This window comes from Nesoenas mayeri (genome assembly GCF_963082525.1).
Source record: "Nesoenas mayeri genome assembly, chromosome: 1".
Lineage (NCBI taxonomy): Eukaryota > Metazoa > Chordata > Aves > Columbiformes > Columbidae > Nesoenas > Nesoenas mayeri.
Genome location: NC_137541.1, coordinates 145,893,234 through 145,915,111, shown reverse-complemented (window position 1 = coordinate 145,915,111; position 21,878 = coordinate 145,893,234). Strand labels below are relative to the sequence as shown.

The 21,878-nt window shown below is 41.5% G+C and overlaps 1 protein-coding gene across 1 annotated transcript in view; it reads left to right on the top strand.

The window, feature by feature from the left end:
* Positions 1-21,878, top strand: part of AFF3 (ALF transcription elongation factor 3) — a gene marked incomplete at both ends in the record, with an annotated part of 326,580 nt that overhangs the window by 157,555 nt on the left and 147,147 nt on the right. The gene's annotated exons all lie outside the window — the stretch shown is intronic.

The window sequence follows — 21,878 nt, the reverse complement described above, 5'->3', positions numbered from 1 at the left end:
TGTCAGTGTGTTCGGAGAGCTATGGTCTAACCTTTCTGAGCTTCCTCCTGCTTTGTGCAAAAATGCACAGTAATGGCCACACTGCAAAAAATTGTGATTGAAAACCTCTAACATTTTTAATGCTATATATTTTGGCATCTTTTTTGCCATTGTAGTTTATGGCCCTTGGGACATATAAAATTGGGGGTTTTTTCTTTGAAAATCTGAGATGTAAAAACTTTTTTGAAGGAAAGACAAGAGCATACACAGTCATTGGTCTGCAGGATGCTAAGTGCTGTTAATAGAAAATTTTGAGAGAGACTGACTGAATACTGATCAAGTTTTCACCAACCAAAATGCCATAGTTTCTGTCCTTTATGATTGGAGCTAAATGCCATTTACTGTGTATGGTGCATTGCGTCATTCTTAAGAGCTATTTTGGATTTAGTAGCTTAGGAAATAAACTGCTATCAAATAGGCTTCAGAACTGAGGTACCTGGAAAAGATCCAATTATTTCATGTACAAATTATTGATGTTACCTCAAGTGATGGGATTCTGACTCATTGGTCCAAACAATACCACTGTACAGGTTATAATGAAGATGGTGATAAACCGTCAGATTTCTGACAGTTCCTGAAAACTTCATTTTTTCCAACAGAACTACTTTAATTAAAATATATATATTCTTTGCAATAATATTGACTAAACTTAAAGTCACCCAGACATAAAAGGGCTTACATACAAACTTCAGTTAAAAAGCATGCAATTTTATATAGAAATTGCAAGCCTGTCACTTTACCCCTGAGGGAAAAAAAAGTTATTCAGAGCAATGACAATAGCTTGGTGGGAGAGAAAGTGGGCTTCACGCAGTAAAAAAGTTTCTCTCCAGCTGTGTGGGTTTTCCACAGGCTTTTTTTCATTAGTATTATCAAGTTATTTGTTATTTACTCATGAATGCTGAATAAATACCGAGCAAATTCAAGACATTATTGATTTTCATAGCATTGCATGTACGCATATGTAATGGTTCATTATAGCCCTGAGTTTTCAACATATACCAGTGCAAATGAGAAGAGCCCAATTAAAAAAATTGTAGACCCCGATCCAACCTTTGTTGACTTAAGATCCTGATGTTGAATTGAGCACCAAAAGAGAAAATTATGCCTATTAAATTGAGTAAACATTTTCTTCATTTATCTGCGTGGCTTTTTTCTGTCAGTGAAAACTATTTTTTTTGCTAAAAATGCCAACCCTTAGAAACTTAATGAGTATTAATGAAAAGCTGGAATAATTTAGCATGGACAAAAAGAGGGTAATTTTCCTTAGGCATTTCGTTAGTACAAACTGAATCCTAGAAGGCCTATTCTCCTTGTGGTTTGTCAGAATAATTCTCATTATAGTCAGTAGGAACCAGGTATATATGCATCAATAGCAGAATAGACTGCTAAATATAGTTGCTGCCACAGCAGCTGGTTCCCTCTCCTGTTCATCAGATGGGGAAGCTGGAAACTGCAGCAGCCTCACGGTGTAAGAAAGACGATGCTTGTAGAATTATTTTTCCTGGGAACAGGGGTATGAGCTTGATTTTGCACTTCCAGGCCCTTCAGACTTTTCCCAAGCAGATGGGCAGTCTTCATTCCTGAGCAGGATACCCAAATTCTCCATATGCATCACATTTTCCAGGCTATGTGACCACTGCAGTTCTGCAGTTGTTCCAAAAAAAAAAAAAAAAAAACAAACAGAAAACCAAAAACCTAAAAACAAACGATTGGGGCTTTTCCTCATTAGCTGGAGAAGCAACGTACATCTATAGACAAAGCAAGAAAAGATCTGCACGCTTTGCCTCGTCTGAATTTCCTCATCGTTTCTTGCTGTCACCCCTCAACTGCCTTGCATCCGAAGATGACATTTCTGCCCTGTCTTCCAGGCTCAGCCTGGCTTTCCTGCTCCCTCCCCTCCTGGGCAGCAGCATCTTTCATCCTCCCTGGTGTCTCCCTGCTCAGAGAGCTGCCCCCGGGCTCTCTTCTCCTAAACAAGCTGCCTTTGTCTCTGAGCTCCTGGAGTCTCACAGGAGTCACTTAGGCTCTGTGTTTTTTTTTTAAGACCCAGGATTAGTATCTGATATCTTTTTTCCTCTTGTCTGGAATTTTCCGCTATCCAAATCTAGACCCCTGTGCAGAGGCAGGGGCAAAAAAAATGGCCCTTAACCTTTTGTTTTCCTTGGGTAAGATCTATTCAGGTGTTGATAATCTTTAGCTATCGACCTTTTTGGGGAAAGATGTTAACTTCTTTTCCTTGTCTTCTTAGCACACGGAGTATAAAGCATTACATAGTAAAAAGCAGCCATAAGGAATTCATAAATTATACATAGGCAGATTCCCCAAATCATCAAACATTCCCTTCTGTAAAGGATGTTCCTTATCAGTTATCATTTCCGTGGTGTATGTACCTTTCCATATCTTGTCATCTAAGCTTTCATGGAGAGTTTGTGGTTTGTTTTTGGTTTTGGGTTTTTTTGGTGGTTGTTTTTGTGGTGGTTTTTTTTGTTTGTTTGTTTTCCTGTAATTTCAATGAGTTCTGATTTAAAACAAACAAACAGGAGTCTGCATTTTTACTCCTCTCCCTGTCCCTCTTGGCCAGCAGAAACCACAGAGGCTGGACAGACAGGTGGAAGGAGTTCTCAGCTGAGACAGAGACAGACCTGGGGTCTTTGGTTTTGCTGTCCAATCTCTTGAATCCGTGATGCCAGGGAAGGAGCCAGCCTGTCCAGGGCTGCCTGTGTTTTGGATACTCTCCTTTAGCCCCTGGCAGCGTTTCTGGCTGCAGCAGTTTTGCAGATGTGCAAGGCTGCAAATCCAGCTTGAGAATGTCACTTCTCACATGCTTCACTTAGCAGAAGCTAATTCAAAATTCATGTGGCACTGAAAAAGCCATGCCAGATAAATAGTGTATGCGAGTACTAGCAAGCTCAACATGTGCAGAAATGGGCTGATCATGGTGCATCTCGTTCTGTCTGTTCAAGTGCCTGTGTTTTGGCCCAGAGCCGTTGGATTGGTGATCACTGCAGAGTACATCCCAGGAACTGTGCAGGATTTAGGGCCAGCAAGAAGTATCTAATTATGGTGGAATCATAATTATATGGTCCATTGCCACATGTCCTCAACTTTTCCACAAAAGGTACTGCTCTTACTAAATATTTGAGGCTATGTCTCACCCTACACACAAGTTTTCCTGAAGCAATGGCAGAATCAAGTCTTACTAGTAAAAACTCCGATGTCTTTAAAATACAAAGCAAGGACTTTAAAGCATTGTTGGCTTGGCAGATGCATTTTTATGAAGCTCATATCCCAAAATAAAAGCACTTTAAGAATCCTACAGCTTGAAGTGTGTTAAAGTATATGAAAATGGAGTGTTTTGTGGGATGAAGGGGAATGAAATGCTGAAGCCAGCAGAGGTGAAAGGGAAAATGTAGCTGATCATACACCCACCCTCCCTAGCCATTCCTGTCCAGCTCATGTCCGCTTGTCTCTCCACTGCTCTGTCGCTGTTTCTGAATCCAGATGGCTGCAGGAGCAGCCCAGCCAAGCACTGCACTATTTTTCTGGTGTGCAACAAGTCAGGCTCCTGCTGTGAATCACCTTCATGCTGCCTCCTGCCCTCGCTTGTTGCTGCCTCTCAGAGCCCAGAAGGAGCAGGCACCGAGCTCCGAGGTCAGTGTCGGAGGCAGCCAGTTTGAGCACTCTGTGCCAAACAGACACGGCTTTGACAGCTCAACTCTTTGCCTTAGTTCCGAGCAGGAGGGATGCCTGCACATCCTGCCAGATCTAAAAGTGCGAAATGAAATACTTTGTTTAAGGGAACGCGGTTGGCCTGCCTGACTCCATCTAAACTGGTGGTTGCCAAGATGTATTTCTGATCTCACGTGTCTGGCTGTGTCCTAATTGTACAGCTGGGCAACAGACGTGCATAGATCAGTCCATGCAACTTTCCTATTCCCTAGTTCCAGCCCAAAACCCCCTGGATGCATGTGTTGAAGGGGGTCCCCTTATAGCTCAGCTGGTTCTTGGATCTGGGTAGTGAGAGGACAAGGAGCATGGAGAGCAATGCACAGCACTACAGGTGAATTTAAACTAAGCCAGAAAGAAATTGTTGTGTTCCAGAATTGTCAAATGTTTAAGTCATTTATCTCAAAATAGAATTAAGGTGTGAGAAAGCCTATAAAATGCACAACTACATTTATCTGCAAAATTGCAGAGTTTCTTCTTTTTAGAATAATGACTGTAAATTCCCTGGTATCATGGAGACTATTTAAGGTCACATTTACCAAAGCATATTTGAAGAAAGTTCAGACCTTTTGTGTCTGACACTTATGTTCTGATTATCTGTCTGGAGGCAAAGCTTCTCATTTTGATATGTAATGAATAAAATGCACAAGTGGAAGGAATCAAGATAATGAATTTGCAGGATAATTTTACTAATTATCTTGTTGCTGATCATAGAACCAAGGCACTGCAAGTCAATCCTAACCACAGCTATTAATATGCAATGCCTAAAGCTGTTCTTGTAACATTTATTACTCATGTCACTGGTTCTACACAAGTTGATAGTTTTCCATTAAATTTGTAAAAGTGAAGTCAGTAATGTGTTCCTTGTTCTAAGCATAACATGTTAAATTATACAGGTTTACCAAAGTCTAAAGTAAATGAGAGCATTTAAAATAAGACGTTTTCTTCTGCATGAATGTTATGTGATGAGATGAGATGGAATTTATCTCACCATGTTGCAGTTATTTGAAGATAGGTATCTAATCTAAGTTATGAATTTGATCTCCCTGGGTAGTCATGGGAGAGAGAATGGGACAATTTGTCCTCTGAAGATGTCTCTCTCCTCACTGACTACAGAGGGATCCCAGTTGCTTTGCTGAAATGGACAATGAATTCTTTTATGTCTAAAGCTAAGAGGAATTAAAGATTGTTGTTGGGAAATAGTAAATAGGAAACTTTTCAACAAGAAAAAAGCCAGAAACAATTAATGGTGCTGCGAGGTTATGATTGACTCACCAGCCGTTTGGTTGGAAATGCTTTGAAGAAGAGAGTTAGAGAACACAAGTAGAGTCCATACTGGTCATCTGCCTTTGGGAACAGCTCAAGAACATGAAAAAGGGTCTATCAAGCTGAGCCATTTATGTACATATACGCAGGCACATCACAAGAAGAGCCAGAGGCCACGAATGCATTTGCAAAGAGCAAGTTTTGTTTTAGTTACCTCTCTACTGGGGGATCTCCGAAGCCACACCTGAGCTCCCAGGCAGAGGTGACACCAGCAGGGACGCAGACGCTGGTCAATTCAGCCCTGCTGGAAGATCGCTGGGCCTGCTGAGCTCACCTGTATTTCAAGGCTTCAGGCAGGCGCAGCCTCCCGCTCTTTCTCACAACAAAGCAGGAATCTCAGACACAGTGATAAGGTGCCTAGAGTTTCTCACAGGCCTATGTTATCTAACACAGAGGTTCTGCTCGTCAAGCACACAAGGTCAGTGAAACAATTAGTGTGATGTACGTGCTTTTTCTATAGACAGGTGCAAGTCACTTGAGCGTATTTACATTTAACTAATCTCCTCGCCAATCTTGCACTATATTCCCATGCACATTGAAATCCAAGATACAGCAACGAGATAGGCAAGCTCAGAAGCCATGATGGGACCCCCAGTGTGGCTTTAGGAAAAGGAACAAATATGGACAGAGATGAGCGAGGATGAAAAATTATTAGGTTAATATACACGCAAGAAAGACAAAAGCAAACACAATATTGTGACCAGTGGGAGAAAGGATGTGTCTCCTGGCTCCTACCTATCACCTCTGCATCCCAGAGAACCAGAAGACCTCAGTCTCCTCACTCCCCAAAGCAGTGCAGAGTTGTCTCCCTTCATCATTAACACAAATCCCCTGAACTGCCTGTGTGGCCTTTGCTGGTGTGCCCTCCCCTATGCCAAAGCTTAGATGTTGCCTAATATATCTTCCATATAGAAAAGTCTGGATTTTGATTCATTATCATGCAAAAGAGAAAATCTGGAGGTGTTAGAAATTCAGAATTCCATAGGGTGTCCCTAAAGGGAATGCACTGGGGAAACAGCATGGCAGAAGCTGACCCTGTAACTTCATTTCTGTGTCATCCTAGCTGGGTTCTATAGACACCTTGTCTCTGCCTTGCTCAGTATTTGTTTAAGCAGATTTAGCTCCAGCGCATAGTCCTTGGCACTGCCCATGGGATGGACAGCATTGTCATGGGTATATAATGTTTGCTTAGAAAAGAGTAAAAATCCTCCCAAAAAATCTATTCAGACTACTCCTGCAGCAAGCTAAGATACCATAAAGTTTTTGATAACTAAATCCATTTGGTGTTTTATCTCTTCCCTCAGATCATTTCCCTTAATATTAGACAAAACTACAGCACAATAAAAAACAATAACGGTCAGGCACTTGGCTTAATAAAAGAGTCTTTTGAACTGCTATTATAACATAGAAAAGAGGTCAGCCATTTCAGCATAGATCTTAAAGTTAGCTGGAAATATTTGTAAGATTAACAGAAGAATCAAAGCTGCTTCTCTGCCAACCATGCTGCAAATAAGGATGCTTGCAAGTAAGGACTTTAGAAGCCCCAGAGGACTGCTTTAATAAGCAAGTCATCTGAAAGCACTGTTGCAGACAACCAGAGGGTACAAAATAACCCGGCCAGAAACGATCTGACTGCAGAGAGACACTGGAAGGCAACAGGTTCTCTCTAAACAACTGGATAAAAGCTGAGACAGTGTTGAAAAATAAGCATTTGTCATGCTGCCTTTTTAGTTTCTGATTCGTAATTTTGTTGGGCTTTTCTCTCCTGTAAAAGTTAATCAGAAACATCATAGTCAGAAATCAAGTGCTATTTGCAGGTTTTGTTTTTGTTGTTGTATGAAATTGAGAGCACACTGTGCTATAAATAAAAGCTTGTAAGTAAATTCCCAGCACATTAAAACCTGCCTAACAGGAGATTAAGATGGTCTGAAGTCACTGACTCAGATCATAAACAGTGCCACCGTTAGCTGAAATGATTAATCACTCTGGTACAAAAGAAAAGAGGAAATTTGTTAAAAAATAAGCAGGGGGCAGGATGCTAACTCCAGGGGCACGCTGATTGGCTCTTTAATAATGTATAACGAAGCGTGTGCCAGATCAAAAGCAGATCACATGCAGCTGGCAGAAAATGAAATGGCATTAGGCAAAGTATTTGTCTAGCTATGAGGCTATTTAGGATACTGCTGTCTATTAATGTAATGTCTATTAAAGCTTTTCGAATTAATTTTTGCTCATAGAAACCCCATAAATAAAACATAGTATATGCATTTTATATATACGCGCACACACATATGGGGATATCCTTATGTATGTGTTATATAAATGCTGCACACATTTAGTCGCGACTTTTCAGAATTACCAAGCGTTATTAGAAGCTATTCAGGCTAATTAAATCATCTCTGCATTCTTAATTTAATTGTTACTTTTGTGTAACAATTGCCTTACAATTGTGTTACAGTTTTGAGTATGTGCTGAAAAATTCCTAACTCGGTGGTGTTATGATACTATTTATGCCGTGACCGAATTTGGCAAAAATCTGTGGTAGAGGGAAGAGAGGTGCGCTGATGTCACATCCCTGCTCCTCCTTGGCTTTTAAAATCTAGAAGGGACACATCTGTCTGCTGAGCGGCTCCAGCTTGGAATGGGTGGGCTGAGCAGCAGCCATGGGAAGCCGGGGGGCGATGCTCACACAGGAAGGTGCTTTTCCATCAACATTTGGGTTTTAAGACCTCAGTGGCTGAGGTTGGGCTTGTGCCGAAGTCTAGAAGCAAGTGCTTCTGTGTCTGCATGCAGCATGGACCCGTTTTAATCTGGTGAAAGCCTGAAGCACAACGCCTGACCTGAAATCCAGGGGCTGTCCCCTCTTCAGCCCCATGGTCTAACCCTTAGGCTGGAAACGTGACCCTTCATCATGCCTCCTGGGCTGCTGCCTTAGGCTTTTTGGCCTTGCCAGAGGTCCAGCTTCAAGAGGAGGGAGTGAGCAGTGCTCCTTCCCAAAATTTAGCATGGTCTGAAGGTCTCCTGGGGAGCAGGAGCCACACGAGCCTGACAAGGGTCTGCAAAATCCCCATTCCTGAGGTCAACCCAAGCAGCAGAGCGCCGACCAGCCTCTCTGTCACTAAATATTTGAAAGGCAGTGTTACTCTGTGCCGTTATACAATAAGCGATGCCGCTTTGCCGTCACTCTGTCCTGTTCTTGTCGCCACGCAGCAGAACCCATCAGCTGATCCGGGAGGCACGCATTGGGATAAACAGAGCTTCTGCAGCCTGGCAGCCTCGTGCCTTCCTGCAATTACCCACAACAGTTCGTTTCTGTCACCGCTTGCTAAAAACATGGCATAGCTACTGAAATAAGTGAGCACTTAAGGGAAACCCAGACCTTTTATATCTGCCACTTATTTCCTGATTATCTTCCTGGAGGTCAGGCCCTTCATTTTGACACTTAATGAATAAAATGCCCACGTTGCAGGAAATGGGATAATGAATTGTGAAAAGACATAATCAGCATTGACTAAATAATTAAGGGAATTGAAATGTAGAGTCATGTGGGAATGTATTAATAATAACATGATTTTTCCATATGCTAAAAAATTCTGTCTGTTTTTAGAAAATCAGTCATCACACATGCTCTGTGGCAAAAAAAAAAAATAATGTAGACTAATAGGAACTGTAATTAGATGTTCTGCTTTTAAACAGCTGAATAAAAGATGAAATCATATAGAAAGTATATTTAGATACAAGCCAGAAAGTAAACTGATTATTATTCATAGTTCTGTTAATAGGAGCTGTAATTTATGCATCTAGTGGGAATCATGTTAGGCAATTAGGAAAGGGAGTCACACTTGACTTCCCTTTATGCATTTACATATTTATATATTTTTCCATATCTCACCAATGTCTCCATCTTTCCAGTTACCTTTAATCCACATAACTGCCTAGAATAATACCTTTTTCAGTGAAATTCTCTGTTGGGGTTCAAAAGTTGGCCTTAGATTAAAGAAAACCGCACAAGCTTCTCTTTGATCATATTTGTCTCCTGACATTGGACTTTTGCAGGTCCTCAGTACTACATGAAGAATGGGACTTTTTAATTTCTCTCAGCACTTCACCTTCAAAGGCTTGCAGCAGAAATTATTGTGGCATTTGGATGGGATTTTGCCCATTTCTGCCCCTCTCTGTCTATGTTACCTGCTCCCGGCTTACCCAGGACCCAGGCTCAATTGCTTCATCTCTATAGTCTGTTCCTAACAGAACCTGTGAGCCTGTAATTCACCACACTCCCAGCACTGAAATCCCAATGATCTGGATTTTCATTCTGTTTGGCATTGCTATGTTTGTGGAATATGCGATCCTTTAAATATATGTAGTACTTTCAACAGTCCAATGCAAGAATGCTTTATGCTTTTGTGCAAAAACATGGTTATTGTTGTTATCAGGAAGTGTCCTAGTATCTAATCACGTGTTAATGCAGACTCTCAGCCTTCCTGCAAAATATGGGTCAGGCAGAGAGGGTCACATCGCCAGATACACTTGAACAGATGGGTGGGCTGAGGTACAGAGAGCTGTTGTGGTTTGCTCAAGGTAAAAAAAGCAAGTCAGTGGCAGAGCAAAGATTAAAATTCAAGGCATGAGATCATCGAAGGATTAAGTGCCGGGTTGATCTCCTTCATTTCCAGACATGTATAACATGTACCTCAGATAATCTGTAAGTATCACAGTTTAGAAATATTCAGCACAAATCTCTCAATAAGGAGAGGCCGGGAGACTCTCCAGGGACAGGGAAGGGACTTCCAGGGACCTCAGGGAGGGGTGGACCAGCAGGACAGAGGGGGACTTCTCTCACAGAAGCCGTGCTGCTACTGGGTTGCCACTAATCACCACTAATCTGCCACCGTGAGTACTCAGGAACAATGCAAGGTGATAACCTGAGCCAAGTGCTCGCTCCCAGCAGATAAGCAAAGTAATGCTGACGTGGGCAAAACCGCCCCATAAGCCAGATCCAGGTTACTTCCAGACATGTCTGAGATGACTTCCCAGTGATCCTTGTAACACATGACCAATCCTAAACTTTGGGTTATCCTGGCCTGGTTTTACTTGCCATGCTCTTCTGCTAAGGCCATTCATGTCACTGCTTTGCTGGGTGCGATGCCTTAGAGGGAGAGTGCAGGAGCCTCCCCAGGGTGATGGCCACTCTTCCGCACTTGCTCTGTGCCCCCTCAAGCTCTCCTAGAGACAAGGACCTGGTGTCTTGGCACAGCTGTTTGGCTGCAGGGCTTGCATTTTGGCTATGAACCATCTTCCGTAATTGGGCTGGCGAACGCCGCCTCTGCTCCTGCTCGGGGCCAGGGCTGCTGGTGCCAGCTGCTCCCCCCGCTGCCTGGGTTGCAGATGGCCTGACCATCCGACGGTCCTCTCCTTCTCCCTGTCTTGCTGAACCCTCTCTACAGTACTACTTTTAGCAGATGTTATTAAGGAACAACCCACTCCTTGGCACACACTGCCAGCCCCCTCACCTTGCCTGTTAGGGAGCTGGGCAGCAGGAGGTGCTCCACAAGCAATATTTTGTTAAGCTACAAGTGACAGAAAATAAGCATTTAAAAAAGGCAGGAAATGCATTCCCATGCATTCCAATAATGCTATTTTTTATCAGACAGTGGGTGATTTTAATTTGCCCCCCGTTAGCTTCCGCAGTGCATCTCCTTCTCTAGCCATCCCAGACATTGCACGGGTCTGGCTCATTGCGTTTGTCTCCGTCAAAGTGCAATATCTTGGGATGAATTCTGCAGGCTTAAAATAGAAACATTCCTGCTTGCTGGTGATGATGTATCATTGGGTAATCATTAAATAAATTCAGTGTTTTACTGCATTAACAAAAACACATGATTGTTTAACAGAGTATATTACAGAAGATGGAGGCTTTAATGGTCTCTATGGATTTTTAGTTTGTAAGAGTACATTATGAAACTGTCTTGGTAGGGTGCTGTTTTCATATGTGAAAGAAGTTACTGGCATTATACATCATTTTTATATCTTGTTGCTAGGCAACATATCATAGTGCAGTTATTGCAAAGGTGTCTGCTTCCTCGTTAAAAATCTTCATGTTGCTCCTTAATTCTGCAAAATTAGCTCTGTTATTGATCTTACCCTGCTTCCTCAGATATCTATTGATTGAGGTTTCATTCGTTAGGTTTTGGAGAAATATAACAGTTTTTTGTTAACTGAATCTGGGGTTGAAACCTGAAGCATATGCATTAGTGCTGATCTTTAGTTTCCCCCTTCATCACGATTTGTTTTCATGCAGGGAGCCATACGTTTCCATTCACTTGGGATTCAAAATCAGAGAAGTAATTTGAGTGGTGGTGTATTTAAGATACAGCCTATGACAGCTGGGCTTAAAAAAACAGCAACAACAAAAAGCAGGGACTACCTAGGGTGTTCTGGGAAAGATCTAAAAATTCCCTGTAAAGCTCATTTCTTCCTCTTTTCAAAATAACCTGCAGTTCCTGCTTCAGCATAGTTCTGTTGCAAACTCCTGCTATATTAGTATTTCCAAATCCGGGGGCCGTTTTGCCTCCGCTTGGGTCAGGCTGTGCAAGATTTGGGTCTTTATGGGACCAAGCTGACTTCATTGCCTCACTTCATTCTCGCCCGGAGAAGGCAAATCTATTTCAGAAAAACGCAGTTGGTAATAACAGGCAGCATCTCTCACAAGTATCTTCCGCACAAGAAAATAACTTTTTTTTTGTCCTCGAGTGCCAGCATTTATTCCCTTCATTACCACTCCTCTCGAGCTTCCCTGAGTTGGAGAGCTGTCTGCTGGGGCCATATGTGCTCTCCAGAGGCGGGGTGTCTCTGGCACGTGTACCCCCAGATGCCTCCGCAGGCTCACGTGGAGCCAGGGCACGTGGAGGGGCTGCCAGCGCCAGGCGAGGGGGGAACCAGGGGCTTCCACAGACCTCCGCGTGCAGCAAATGGCTCTTTATTATCCTCATCCCTCATGCCTTTGTTACTAGCGCGTTGTGATTACTTTCATTAACCAGACTTAATGCAGTGGTGGTTGGTATAGCTACTGTTCATTTTTGGGGCAAATTGTACTATTATAATATCAGGTTTTAATTAAGCTATTTTGGATAAAAGCTGGCATGTTAAAACCCTTTAAAAAATGCTGTTCCTTGATACACACCCACACAGCAACAATCGGTAAATCAATGGGATTTCGTCTAACTTCCCCCTTGGAAGATGTAATTTGGCATGTGCTGTCAGAGCAGTTATTTCTAAAGGCATGTGCTCCAGAGGAGGGGAGGAGAGAAAGAAACATGAAAGAAGTTCATTTTCTTATTTTTTAAACTGTAGAAGAGTTAAAAATAGATATAGGACTTTGTTATGCTCTAAAGCCTATTTTTTAAGGAATGTGCAACTAATTGATTTATAATGGGACTAATTAGTTCTGTGAAATTTTAATAGATGAAGTTGTAAATTAAAGAAAAAGAAATTATGAAGGCCAAAATGTTTAACTTCACAATCAATCAATGTACTTTACTTTAAAATATTTGCAAAAAATTTTGACAACATTTTAAAACTGATAGTAACCTATTCCCCCTTGAACAACAGCCTACACAGATTTCACCCCTGGAACACACTGGACTGTTCCTGAAGAACCGTGTGGCTCCAGTTGCGCCATACCTGCTTCCCTGTATCTTGCAAGGGAAGGGATAAGGTGGCCTCCCACTACTCTCCCATTGCTTCTAACCAAACAATTTGCCTTTAACATTTGGGCCTCTGGATTGTACAACAGCTTTAGCTCTGTTCCTCCAACATCATTAGTGAGGCAATAGTTAGTGAAAACATTAGTGTTGTTTTCCTGCTAACAGCTCCTCTGCTCTGCACCACCGGGCTATGACGTGGAAACAGTTTTGGTACATCTGAGAAATCTGATCAGACTGTCTCTAAATCCTTTTCCTTTGATTGCTGCCTTTGGAACTATCTTTTTCTTCCTCAGGAGAAGATATTTTCTGGCTGACCCTGATAATAGTGGGTGATGAATATCCAAACTGACCAGCTTGGTCTAATTCCTTTCCCTAGCCCATTTATGATCTGTTTGAGGAGACACTGTTAAACTGGATGCAACTCATTGTAGTCCAAGAAGTGTTGCTAGTATCCAGAAGAGTTTGAGGAATCAGTCTCTCTTTTAGTATCTGTTTATCCGTGAAGTCATATTTTGTTTTAACAGGTTTGCCAGTTGATCTCATTAACTCCTATGGTCTATATACAAACACCTGCAAAGGTGATTGCATCCCTTCATGGCCAAGAACTCAGTTATCAGATGAGCTGATAGTCAGAATCAGCTTAACGGGGTGATTGTTTCATTCATAAGAAATTTCTGCTGTAGGTAGCTGAGTTGGCTCAGTTAAGCACCTATTGTTTCTCCCTGTAAAAGACAGAGAATTCTCTCTTACTTCACATTCAGACTAAAGAATGAATCAAGACAGTACTATGGGACAGCAAGAGCACACCGAACAAAACAGAAGATGAGCCTCCAACTCAAATTGCACATTGTGTCCTATACCTATAACATGCATTATTTCACTGCTTTATAAAAAATTCAGCTGGTTTCCAAATGGATCCATTGCATCTCATCGTTTCAGAATGGCTGTCCTTGCTGGTCAGCAGGCCAGATGTGCGGCAGGTTTCCCCATCGGTCTCTTCTCCCAGCTACCACAGTATCTCTCCTAATGCTCATCTGAGGGTGGTCAGCTCAGGAGGTGAAGTGACAGCCACCTTCTGAAAGTCACCCACAGGCATGAAGGTGCAAACCACCCAGTCCCCGCTCCAGGACAGTTCAGATGCTGACAGGCAACCTTAGCCCTGGGCTGTTACAGCCACAAAACACTTTACATAGGTCCTGGGGAACAAGAGGGGTTTTTTCCATATTGTCAAGGAGATGATGCGTATTTTTGGCTGCCACCCACTAGCATGGTCCGTAAAATGCCCTACCCCGTCAACTCAGCTTTTCAGGGCTCTACAAGGATTTGTGGATGAAAAAATCTCCACGACCAGGAAGAGCCACGTTACCAACTTCTATTCGCTATGCACTTCATTTAAAAAAAAAAAAAAAAAAAAGGATGTTTTACTCCAATAAATTCTCTGCTTCTCCACTGACTCTCTGGATGCCCATAATTCTTAGAAAGCTCAAGTAGGCAGGATCAGGATAATTTTGTTTCTCCAACGTGATGAATCTGCCAGCCCTGTCTGTTGCCTTTCTGTGAATCTTAGTCTCCCAGAACCAAAGCCAAATTTGACACCTGGTGCTGGCCAGCACCTGATAATCTGAGTTCTTTTGGCCAACACTCTTCAAAACATCTTAGTGCCAAGTGCAGAACCCTCTACAAAGCTGAATACAAGAGATGTATGGACTGGATTGCTTCCCAGCGTCTCTCTGATCAGCTCAGTCAGACTACATCTATCAGCTTTGTTGTTGGAGCCCAACAGCAGGGCCTCACCAGCTCATGTCACAATGTTTTCAGTCTTGCCACTTTCATTTCAGTCCAAGTTGCCAGGGGAAGAAAAAAAAAAAAAAGAAAAGAAAAGAAAAAATAAGAAACTCTAAGCCAATCTGCAGCTTCAACCATGGGACACTTCTGCTGCTGGCATCCGTTTTCATATTTTGTCAAACATGGCATTTCTTGGCCCTTGCTGATCCTGCCCCCAACTTACTTATTATGTCTCTTGGTTGGGACACAGAGGTGAATGATGCCTTTGATCAGCCCGCTTGTTAAATGTGCTATGAAACTTCTAAGGAAACAAAATGAAAATAGCAAATATGCTTTGTAGCAGCTTTGTAGCTGGGCTGTCCAAATACTCTTAGTGAGATTAAGACTATTTTGCTTGTCAAGATTAAGTCATTGTTTCCTTGTACTGCTTCCTCTGCATCTATCTTGAATTTCTCATGCATGGACTGCTAGCACTTTGAGGCAGGAACTGCTCTTTCAGTGTCTGCATGGGGCACTTTGCCAACTGGGTCCAGATCAGGAGTCTAGACCATAACTAGGCATTTACACCTCCCATTCACGATTATCATGTAGTTTCACACCCTAAAGTGAGATTATTTGCAGAGACCTTGTGTTCCACGCTGGGAGTGACCCTTCATCTTGGCATGTCAACATGGCTTGCAACAGCCTGAAAAGAGCCTTTCCTAGAGAATGGTAGAGAGATCTAAGACCTGTTGACTTGCCCACCCCCTGCCTCATCCTTTGAAGGACAAAGTTCAGCCTCATCTGAAATGGTTTCCTAAGTTCAAAAGATTCTGAGAGGTTCCAGATCTCAGGTCCTCTTACCAAAAATATACAGCTGTAGCTTCACTTCTCATGAGTCATTTCTTCTCATAGGAATACCCTACCTTACCAGACCATTCCAGATTCAGGATGGAGTTCATTGCAAGCTTTTACTGTGTCATCTGCAGGTACAGAAGTGAATCTTCTGTATATCTGGGGATATATGTATATATAGGCGTGTATATCTGGAGATCCAGTACCCCATAGCATTCACTCTTCTGAGAGCTTTTGGTAAAGATCAGACATAATCTAAGTTCAACACTGGAAATGCTGCATTTAGATTATGTCCCTGCCTGCAGATAGTTTTAGAAACTTCTGCAGGTCTCAGATCGATCTCCAATTCCATCAGTTTAGCTTTCTGCTTGTTTTCTTCCCCAAAATCTGAATTCACTCACAACAAAGACAGTGTCATTTAATGCATGTAAGATTGGCACATTTAGATGATCCCCCAAAATTTCTCAGGTGTCCAGTCTGAATTGTTAGATGCCAATTTATTCCTATGCAGACTTGCCCAGGTAAATTTTGTACTGTATTCCTGTTTCCCATGGGCTACTAAAGAGTATCCTCCAGACAGAGCCCATTCTCCTCTGTTTGCCAAGGTGCTCAGATCTGCTTCCTAATGCTTTGAGTACATTTACTTCTCCAAGTCCTCAATTCCAGCTGGCAAATCAGATGCCAGTGCTGATAAAGTTGTTCCTCCTTGTTCTTTGGGTAAGATTTCTCCTCCCAAATCTGGTTTTAAAATGCTGTTTGTCCATTACCAAGGATGGGGTGTCTGTACACCAGCACTTGGAGGGGAGGAGCAGCTTTCTCGACACTAATTGTGGTTTTTTGCAAAGAGTTTTCCCACATAGATGCCATGACCCACCTCCCCTCCCTTCTGACTTGAAGCCCATTGCTCTGGTTTACCTCACTGGTGAGGTACCAAGGGGTAAATGGCCTCCCCATGACCTTACTTCTGGTGCTCCTGAAAGGATCTGGATGGGGCTGGTGCACCTGAGGCCATCTCAGGTGTTGCCGCTGTAGAGGAAAACAGTGTCTCCTGCATAAGAAACTTGCCCCTGGAGCAAAATCTGTGTGGACAGCCCCTCTTCAAGATCCACAGTTTATGTCAGGTAGGTTACCTTTCTCCCCCCACCCCCTTCTGTAATTAGGCAACCCAATTATGTAGTTTAATCTAATTAAAGTAATGATGCAATTATACAATAATTGATACATAATCGGCATGCAAAAACCTGTGTAAGTATTATTTAACCAACAGAGCAAATTCTAGATGAACCTTTTCAGTCTCTTAAAAGTATATCACTTTAGCAGCCAGCTTGAGGAAGGGATTTTGCCTTCTCAAGCATTTTTAAATCCTTACTGCCACTAATAAAATTACTTTTTTTCTCTTTTTTTATGGGCATTCAGCTTCCCTTGACTTCAGCGGGAGCTGCCTCTGAGTACCCATAGACAGAAGTAAAGCTTAGAGCCTCTGAAAGACTCACCATGAGTATCTCATCCAAAGATGGCAAAGTGGTACAAAGCCATTTCAGCAATACTGGATTGCCTGCTGTTAGAGATGAGGAAAAAAAAATTGTCGATTGCAAGAGAAGACAGCTCTGTGGTACCTGTACTGGTATTTTTTCAGCAATCCTTACTACTTAAGATTCTTTTAAAAATATGAAAATTAACAATTACTTCCCCATTATCCAAAATATCTGTGCAAAATGTTCATATTACATATGCACCACACAGATGTATAAACTAAGCCTTCAGTGTGGATCCACACCAGGTTTTATGCACCAAAATCATGAGAATGTGGAGGTAGATGCAGGACTCCTAGCTCTAATGGCACAAATGGGAATCTAGTTTTCTGCATTGGCTTATTTTTCTGAAATAGATAAATTGAGAAGGTATGTTATGTTTCGTCATATGAGGATGTTAGCTGCACCTGTCACAACCAAAGATCCATGTTCGGAAATGACATCAGAGACCCAGGGCCTTGTCTGCTAAGAAATGGGATTTCTTCTCATCCGTGGATAATATTTCCTTTAGCCTACTCCCCATTCCCTTACTGTTGTGCAGTGAACTGTGTACCCTATATGGCTTTTTCCCACCAGTGATGTGGCTGAACATCCGTGATATTTTACCCTTGTTTTGTAAATCACTGTGGAATCAAACACATCCATATTTATCTAAAGCTCTATAGTTAATCCAGTGTGTCTGGATGCATGAGGAAACAAGAATGGCCTGTCCCTTCCTTTGTCTCTGTTGCATAACTCATGCTTTAAACTAGGTGCATTATCTTAAGAGATGTTATGTAACAAGTTTGTTCAAATTGCCCCAGTAGCTGTGTCAGTAGAACTATTCACAAACAGAGAAATTTCAGAGGAAAATGTGAATGTTCCTTGATAAGTAGTCACTTGGGCTTTTTTTTTGTTGTTTTTTTGCTGCTAAGGATCGGGTTTTAAGTGTTATTACCCATGTGTGTGGAAGTATAATTTTGATTTGATCCATATTCTCTTTAATGCCAAAATCGCTGAAAAAAACTTTTTAATTTGGTTTCAAATTAAAATATGATGTTTTTACTGTTATCTTTTAATTGTCAGTATTCATATTGCTAGTATAAGTGTCTGTATAATCTTTTCATGATACACAATGAAAATATGTAAAAAAGCGCCTATGACTGAACAGTTGCTTGTTCATGGTGATATAAATTCAGTTCTGCATATGGAAGTCACTGAGAGGCTGCACATATGGCCCACATTTTCCAAGCTTAAGAAGAATTCACAGGTGCTTAGATGATCCTCTAATCACTAGTAAGGGTCATGTGGAGAGCATCTTTGTCTTCCAGCATCTTTTTTCCACCCACTTGGGGGTTTCACACTGAATGTTAAAGGACAGACTCAGCTGGGCAGCATGTGAGGAAAGTTTCCGATGTCAGACAACCTTAGTTCCTTCAACCTAAAGGGTGCAATTGCTTCAGAGACAGTAAAAACTTTTTATTGGGTGAAATTATCTCGCTGATGGGCTAGAGAACATCGGTAGGTCCATTCATTAACAGACATCTGGAGACTCAAAGAAAGGAAAGTAAATGCAGCTAAAAACTGTGGGAAAATTCAACTACTGAACAAATATTTATATGTATATATTCCATTAAAAAATCAGCATAAAACCCAAACATCCAGTTGTTTCATGGCTCTACTTATGTTTATTGCTAACAGAAGTCTCTGTAATGTTGCTCACAGGCAATACCATTGTGCTAATTTTCTACCCATCTTTGTCTTCATTGTTTTAGCAGTAAACTCACCCATATTTGATGTAGGATCTTGAGCTGAATTTGCCAACAGTTTGATAATTCTGAGAGGCCAGGGGCTGCTGTCTTTGGTCAAGATACAATAACAACTAATGTACAGCTGATCTCATATTGCTGAGCGTGATTTAAAGGAAAATCTTTGAAAGAAGTATAACTGCCTGAATTACTACTCTTTTATATGTTTTTAAATGAGAATGTAAAGGCCAAGGGCATTTTTTCCTGCTTAATACTATTAAATCCATCATTAAATCTCTTGCTGAACACTGGATGAATTTAATGGTGCCCTCAAGTGCCGATGCTGATGCTTGACTGTGTTAATATTGTTGTATATACAGATACAATAAATAACACTTAGCTAAGGTAGTGTTAGCAACCTTATTGGGTATATCAGTACAAATAGCTGTACTAATGAGATTAAGCATCAGAAACCAATGGTGATGTGCATCCAGGCACTGGGGCTAAAATATGGATAGGGATTCAACACATTGAACCTATCAATAAAACCAAGCAGACCCTACTAAAAGCTTTACTGCCAGTTGGCATTAAAGGATTAATTTGAAAGTACAGTTTTTATCTTTTCTCGATTTATAACATGCTCTGTATTAAAACCATAGTCTGTCTTGCGCACAGGTGTTATGAGTATTTCTATTTGCTGAACAATCAGCAAAACCTCTGTCAGGCCACTCTGCTTTGCCTTGCTGTGACTGGAGTTCCCTTTGGTTGACGTAACTCAGCACTGGGTGTGGACTGGGTTTGTATCACTGGGGTTTTTTATGGCTTGTATTCTGAACACAGAGTTGTATCAGTTGAGTCACCTCTAGATCATCGTTTCTCCTCTCAACATACACCAGTTGGATGCAATTGCCTTGCCCATGCAGATTATTTTAAGCCACCTGGCATCATTCCAGGATCCTACTCTTCCCACACAAAAAGCATGAAAATGTTCATGATTACAGTACTCTTTTACCACTATAGTAACCTCCAACTGTTTCATTTTGAGGGTTTTCCTTACTTATGCGCTCATTACTGGTGCGGAAAAAACCTCAATGTTGTGATCTTCTGAAGGGATTCGACATATACTAAAGCTTTGAAAGATATATCCACTGCTTTGTTTTAATAGGAAACTTTTTCAAAGTAAAAAAAGAACTAACCTAAAGGACTACCTTTAATCAGCAGGGGTGAAATCCTTCCCTGGGTAGGAAAGTCATTGAAGATTTAAGTGGGAATTAACTGCTATGTAGATATTATGTGGACCTTCTTAATGCAGTGAATTGCAGTTTGATGGTTCTTATGAAGAGAAATCAAAATAAATTAACATTTGCTGCCACAAAACAACCTTTCATGACTTTTAAGGCAGCTGTTCCTGATTCCCACTCTCTCTAAAAGCCAGGTAACATAAAATAAAAAGTGGTAATGGTATGTCCTGTTTCCTTTTTCTTTATGTATTACTTTAATTTTTCCATATGATTTCTCTGAGGTAAATATATATATATATATTTATATCCTCATTTTTTTAAATGACAGCAAAAGAATATTAATTCTGCTGTAAAGTGGATAAGTAAATCACAGGTAGTTAAGAGCTCGAAAATAAACAAGCATTTGAAACCATCTTACTTCCTTGTGTGCCTCTGTCACAGTGCAGCCTGTAATTTCATAATCACCTACTGTTTGCTGGCAAACATCTTGAGGAATGTTTTAGAGAACTGTAAAAACTTTTGTTAGCATCATTTTTTATAACATTCTTGCTGTAAAACCAAGCTGTCTTTCTACTGAGAGTCTGGTACAACATCAGCAGAGAATACCTAGAAATGGGGAGGCAGCATGATATGCTAGTCCCCATAGGTTTTCTGTGCATATGAGTTTTTCATCAGTTCAGGTTTGTTTCATAGCCAGTCTACTTATGAACTGTTTTGAAGATCTACTTTATTTTTCTTTCCATTCATTTAATGTATTTAGGTTTAGTCAAAATGGTTTAAAACCATTGCATTAAGTAGAAGCAAATTTCTTTTTCAGACAATGCCTACAATAATCATAGAATCATAGAATGTCCTGAGTTGGAAGGGACCCACAAGGATCATCGAGTCCAACTCCTGTCCCTGCATGTGACAACCCCACAGTTCACACCATGTGTCTGAGGGCCTTGTCCAGTCTCTGCTTGAACACTGTCAGGCTTGGGGCCGTGACACCTCCCTGGGGAGCCTGTTCCAGTGCTCCACCACCCTCTGGGGGAAGAACCTTTTCCTAATGTCCAACCTAAACCTCCTCTGGCACATTTTCCTGACATTCCTTTGGGTTCTGTCACTGGTCACCACAGAGAAGAGATCAGTGCCTGTCCTTCTTCCTCCCGTTGTGAGGAAGCTGCAGCTGCCATGAGGTCTCCCCTCAGTCTCCTCCAGGCTGAACAAACCAAGTGACTTTAGCTGCTCCTCATACAGTTCCCCTTCCAAACCTTTCACCAACTTTGTGTCCCTCTTCTGGACACTCTCCAGTAGCTTTATATACTTTTTATCCTGTGGTACCCAGAACTGCACACAGTGCTCCAGGTGAGGCCGCACCAGTGCAGAGCAGAGTGGGACTAAGATAGTTGCATTATGCTGCTTCTTAGTGAAAAAAACGGTATGATGGATGAAGCCAGATCACCTGCTTTAGGAGCAGAGTTAAGGTTTCAGTGTATATTTTCATACCTTCTATTTTTTTCCAAGTGGAGTCGCAGAATGACATTGTCACACTTGGTATTGTTTGTGCTGGGACAGGGATTTTCTTAAGAGATTTTCTGACTCAAGATTCTTTCAACCTTAATTCCAGTTCTATGTGTTCTACCTCGTAATAATAGTGTGGTACTTACAGAGATTACAAAGGCACTGGGATGCTTAATTCAGGTTTGCAGAATACCTTGCAAATGAAAGCCAGCGTGTACAGTAAGCGCCAAATATTGTTTCAGGGCTTAAAGCAGACAGAGCTTGAGACAATGATAGCTTTGAAGAACCCACTTAATATAAACACTAGATAAGTGTGAATTGCACAAGTAAAAAACTATCTCCCTCACTGCTCCATAGGCACATTTGCAGCTGGAGAGAAGCACAATTTAAAATCAGTTTTAATAAGAAATGCCGGATTGCCTAGAGACAACTGGGACAAACAAAGGGGCTCTCCATGCC